Source organism: Somniosus microcephalus, unplaced genomic scaffold (genome assembly GCF_052327205.1).
Source record: "Somniosus microcephalus isolate GS21.2 unplaced genomic scaffold, FLI_Smic_1.0 unresolved_chr9, whole genome shotgun sequence".
Lineage (NCBI taxonomy): Eukaryota > Metazoa > Chordata > Chondrichthyes > Squaliformes > Somniosidae > Somniosus > Somniosus microcephalus.
Window position 1 is genome coordinate 8,211,192 of NW_028225187.1, and position 5,661 is coordinate 8,216,852.

Here is a 5,661-nt window from a genome sequence, read left to right on the forward strand (position 1 = left end):
GTAGTCGTGGCCGAGTGGTTAAGGCGATGCACTAACAATCCAGCGGGATTTCGCCGCGCAGGTTCGAATCCTGCCGATTGCAGCACCGAGTACGTCGTCGCAAATGATTGGTTTTTACTTAATTTGAACTGCTGCCTTTCGGTTCCTCTGCCGAGATTCAAAGCTGCAATGAAACAAAGTTTCAAGCAGAAAGTATAACAAGCACTTCACCCCATTATGACATTATGAGAGGCCTAAGCCAAAGGAGAATACTACGTTATTTAACGCTCTTGAAACCGTAAAAGCAATTTTAACCGTCGAAAATATTTTATTTTGCAACCCATTGAAGAAAATGCAGGTCTTCCGCGCAGCCATCGTCCAGTTGATGCTGCTTCCTACTGCGATGCTTATTTAATGAATTAAGCCAGACGAGCCACAGTTCTCAACACCTCCGGCCTAAATCGGTACATTAGATCATAAGAAATAGGAGCAGGATTTGGCCATGCGGCCCTCGATCATGCTCCGCCATTCAATAAGATCATGGCTGATCCTCTACCTCAACTGAAAATTACCGACCAAGCCCCATATACCTTGATTTCCGTAATGTACATATCCATCTCAGTTAGGAATGTACTCAACGACTGAAGCGCCACAGCCCTCTGCGTTAGAAAACTCCAAAGATACACAACCCTTACAATGAAGCAATTTCTCCTCATCTCAATCTTAAATGGCCGGCCCATTATTCTGAATCTTTGACCCCTAGTTCGGGCTCCACAGCCAGGGTAAACAACCTCTCAGAATCCGCCCAGTCAAGCCATGAAAGAATGTATATGTTCTTCCTTCGTATAGTCTGCTGAATTCATTTCACCACAGAAAATCAAGTTTTGCTGGATGGACAACCAGCAGGAAAAACAATGCAGCCAAAGATTTATTCTCCAACCACATTCCCTGATGCACGCGGCCGCACAAAGGGTCAAAAGCAGCACACGAGAGAAAAGGCGATTTGAATCCCGTTCGTAGTGTCGAATTTCCTCAATTTGACCGAACGGCATATGAAGCAACAATTTGAATCAGATATTGCATTTAATTTCAGTCGCAAAATATTAAGCGATCACACACTGCAAACCGTACGCAAAAAGAAAATCACAAGGCCCGTGCGAGGCACTAAACCGCATTCAAATGCAGCACACAAATCAGTTCGCGTCAAAGATTTTGTCATTAGAAATTCATACCTCTAGCATTTGGCTGAAAACAAGAGATTGCAGGGGCTGCTCGCTTCTCGACCGCGGCGCCAGTGACAACAACAAGTCATCCGCTCACAGCTGAGTCCTCCAACGTACTGGAACTGCTTGTGACAGAGCAGCTCCATCCTCAGGCCCTGATTGGACACATTCAATGGAGGTGTTCTCGCGCCGCTCTATGTGATTGGTTGGTTGTTGTCACGTGATCAGGGTGTGGAGCGATGCAAGGAAGCTGAAGTTCTCTGGCAATTGTAATAGTTTCAAGCTTTCCATTCTAATCCATGTATGTGTAAACCTGAGGAAAGTGTAGAAAAGGGTTTTCAGAATGGATTATCCACTGTGGCCGATTTTCCTGCCGGATTTTAATGCAAGAAAGCTGCACTTGGAATATTGGTATGAGGGAAGTAGAATATCCATGCTGCCGGGCAGAAGACTGATTGATGAAGCGATTGTTCCCATTGGAAGCAGGAAGGCAGCAGCAGTATGCTCACCACTGTTCATTTCACGGAATCAAAGACTCCATTTTAAACAATAGATGAGTTTGCAAAAATTAAAATTTACCAACATCTCTGGGTGGGCTCGAACCACGAACCTTTGTAAAACTAACAGTCGAACGCTTGCCCATTGCGCCACAAAGACAGAGAACAAATTGTTTGCAATTGGAATTATTCCACATGAACCCATGTGATTATGTGCCAGAGCGTTCACAGCAGAGACACCGATTTCGAAGCAAATGAGAAGCTGCGTGGGAGCAATCCGCCGTCACGGTAGTCGTGGCCGAGTGGTCAAGGCGGTGAACTAAAAATACATTGGGGCTTCCCCGCGCAGTTTCGAATTCTGCCGATTATGGCACCGAGGACGTCGTCCCAGATGATCCGATTTAATTTGAACTGCTGCCTTTCGGTTCCTCTGCCGAGATTCCAAGCTGCAATCAAACAACGTTTCAAGCAGAAAGTATAACAAGCACTTCAGCCCATTTTGACATTACGAGAGGGCTAAGCCAGTGGAGAATGCTATCTTATTTAATGCACTTGAAACCGTGAAAGCAATTTTAACCGTCGAAAATATTTTATTTTGCAACCCATTGAAGAAAATGCACGTCTTCTGAGCAGCCATCTTCCAGTTGATGCTGCTTCCTCCTGCGATGCTTATTTAATGAAATAAGCCAGATGTGCCACAGTTCTCAACACCGCCGGCCTAAATCGGTACATTAGATCATAAGAAATAGGAGCAGGATTTGGCCGTGCAGCCCTCGATCCTGCTTCGCCATTCGCTAAGATCATGGCTGATCCTCTACCTCAATTGAAAGTTACCGACAAGATTTTGTGATTAGAAATTCATACCTCTAGCATTTGGCTGAAAACAAGAGAATTCAGGTGTTGCTCGCTTCTCGGCTGCGGCGCCAGCGACAAGAACAAGTCATCCGCTCATAGCCGAGTCCTCCAACGTACTGGAACTGCTTGTGAGGCAGCAGCTCAATCCTCAGGCCCTGATTGTACACATTCAAATGGGGGCATTCTCGCGCCGCTGTATGTGATTGAATGGTTGTTGACACGTGATCAGGGTGCGGGGCGATGCAAGGAAGCTGAAGTTGTCTGGCAATTGTTACTGTTTCAAGCTTTCCGTTCTAATCCATGCAAGTCTAAAACTGAGGACAGTGTAGAAACGGGTATTCAGAATGGATTGTCTACTGTGGGCGATTTTCCTGCTGGATTTTCATGTTAGGAACGCTGCACTTAGATTATTGGTACAAGGAATTAGAATATACAGGCTGCCTGGCAGAAGACTGATTGATGAAGCGATTGTTCCCATTGGAAGCAGGAAGGCAGCAGCAATATGCATACCAATGTTCATTTCACGGAATCAAAGTCTCCATTTTTATACAATAGATATGTTTGCAAAAATTAAAATCTACTCACGTCCCTGGGTGGGCTCGAACCACCAACCTTTCAGTTAACAGCCTAAAGTGCTGGCCCATTTTAGACTAAAGCAGGGAATTACAGGCCAGTGAGCCGAACATCAGTGATAGGAAAATATTGGATAACATTCTGAGGGACAGAATTAGTCTCCACTTGAAGAAGCAAGAATTACTGAGGGATAGTCAGCTTGGTATTGTCAGGGTGAGATCACGTCCAACCAATTTGATAGCATTTTTCGAGGAGCTGACTAGGTGTGTGGATGAGTGTGTACATAGACTTCAGTAAGGCTTTTGCCAATGTCCCACATGGGAGACTGGTCAAGGAGAGACCTTGGTGTGCATGTACATAGAGCACTGAATGCAGCAGGGCAGGTAGGTAACTTGGTTAAAAAGGCATATGGGATAGTTGCCTTCATTAGCCGAGGCATAGAATATAAGAGCAGGGGCGTTATGATGGAGCTGTACAAAGCGCGAGTTAGTCCACAGCTGGAATACTAGGAGGGATGTGATTGCATTGGCGATGGTGCAGAGGAGATTCACCAGGATGTTGCTAGAATGCTTCAGCTATGAAGAGGGACGGGACTGGCTGGCGTTGTCTTCCTTAGAGCAGAGAAGGCTGAGGGGGTCCTGATTGAGGTGCACAAAATTATGAGGGGCATATATAGGGTAGATAGAAAGGAACTTTTCCCCTTAGTAGAGGGGTCAATTACCAGGGGGCATACGTTCAAAATAAGGGGCAGGATGTTCAGAGGGGATTGGAGGAAAAACTTTTTCACCCAGAGGGTGGATGGAATCTGAAACTCACTGCCTGAAAGGGTGGTAGAGGCAGGAAACCTCACAACATTCAGGAAACATATAGATGAGCACTTGAAACGCCATAGCATACAAGGCTTCGGACCATGTGCTGGAAAATGGGATTAGAATAGACAGGGATTGATGGCCGGCGTGGACACGATGGGCCGAAGTGCATCTTTCTGTGCTGCATAACTCTATGACTCTATCTACTGTGGGCGATTTTCATGGCAAGAACGCTGCACTTTGAATATTGGTAAAAGGGAAGTGGAATATCCAGGCTGCCTGGCAGGACAGTGATCGCTGAAGCAATTGTTCCCATTGGGAGCAGGAAGGCAGCAGCAGTTGCTCACCACTGTTCATTTCACGGAATCAAAGACTCAATTTTTATACATTAGATAAGTTTGCAACCAAATTAGATCGCGTGAAATGTTTCATGATTAGTCATTCATACCTCCAGTATTTGGCTGAAAACAAGAGATTGCAGGGGCTGCTCGCTTCTCGGCCGCGGCGCCAGCGACAGGAACAAGTCATCCGCTCACAAACCGAGTCCTCCAACCTACTGGAGCTGATTGTGACGGAGCAGCTCAATCCTCAGGCCCTGATTGGACAGATGTAATGGGGGCGTTCTCGCACCGCTGTATGTGATTTGTTGGTTGTTGTCTCATGATCGGGGTGCGGGGCGATGCAATTAAGCTGAAGTTCTCTGGCAATTGTTCTTGCTTCAAATCTTTCCGTTCTTCTCAATGCAATTGATAAACTGAGGAAAGTGTAGAAAATGATGTTCAGAAAGGATTATCTACTGTGGCCTATTTTCCAGGTGGATTTTAATGGCAGGAAAGCCGCACTTGGAATAATGGTAAAAGAGAAGTAGATTCTCCAGGGTGCCAGGCATGAGACTGATCGCTGATGTGATTGTTCCCATTGGAAGCAAGAAGGCAGCAGCAGTATGCTCACCACTGTCCATTTCACGGAAACAAGAACTCCATTTTTATACAATAGATAATAGGAAATATTTGCCCTCACAATCACAAGTTCCTCAGACTAATGGAATGAAAAACAAAGCTGACCCTCATCCTGAACAGAGAGTCCAGCTCGCCACCTGTTTATAGAGATTGGATTTTCTCCTATCGTTGTCTTAAAGTAACTTTCCCTGTGTGGATCGGACAGTTTGATAATATATTCTTGTTATATTAAACGGATTGGAGCACAGCAGCAGATGAGATGCGCTGTTCAACAGGGAAGTTTGTTCGGGCAAACGGGGAAGTGGCTGTGAGAGTGGCGGTTGCGAGAGTGGCAGCAAGCATGGCGCGGTCGATAGATTTAAAGGACTGGAAAAAATGTTTAACCGAGGCCGCAGATTCTGGAACACCTAAAACAACATTTTGCCGAAAACGATGCTGTAAAAAACAACATTTGGAAATGCAACCCAGGACATCATACTTGCGAAGCATAAACTCTACCACTGAGCTACATCCCCAACTGATAGTGTGTTGCAATGCATTACAGAACACCTGGCAGCCTTTTCTTTCTGATCTCCCTTTGTTTTCTCAGTATGTGCTGAAGAAGGAGCACCTGAAGCAACTGTGAGTGAAGAGAAGAATTCTGGCATCGTCACTCCACGAACAGTGGAAAGGGAAATGAGAAGGACGTCTTCTGGATATATTTGGCCTCTTCCCTCTAGGAAAAATAGTAGACTGAGTGTAGAGCTCATGTAGGCCTTTAACATTA

General features: G+C 45.6%; 2 non-coding genes across 2 annotated transcripts; both read left to right on the forward strand.

Annotated features, from left to right (window-relative positions):
- trnav-aac (transfer RNA valine (anticodon AAC)) lies at positions 1–82 on the forward strand. The gene has a single exon. It is a non-coding gene; the product is annotated as a tRNA-Val (tRNA).
- A 1,905-nt stretch (positions 83–1,987) lies between these two features.
- Positions 1,988–2,069, forward strand: trnaf-aaa (transfer RNA phenylalanine (anticodon AAA)). The gene has a single exon. It is a non-coding gene; the product is annotated as a tRNA-Phe (tRNA).
- Positions 2,070–5,661: the final 3,592 nt, after the last annotated feature.